Raw genomic sequence first — 218 nt, forward strand, 5'->3', positions numbered from 1 at the left:
TAAAGATAGATAGATAGATAGTGCAGCAGTAGGTGTCAGTGATGGGAGGGACAGAGTGCCAAGGTGTCTTGTGAAGTAGCAGGAGAGCAAATTTTGAGGCACCAGAATTTTTCTTCTTCCAATCTAGGATGAAGATCTCTCCTGGCTGTAGCTTCTTGGGTATATCATAAGGTCACATGTGTGTTATGTCTCTATCTATCTTAGTATCTTTTTGTCTT

Source organism: Cystoisospora suis (genome assembly GCF_002600585.1).
Source record: "Cystoisospora suis strain Wien I chromosome Unknown contig_5127, whole genome shotgun sequence".
In the NCBI taxonomy this organism is placed as follows: domain Eukaryota; phylum Apicomplexa; class Conoidasida; order Eucoccidiorida; family Sarcocystidae; genus Cystoisospora; species Cystoisospora suis.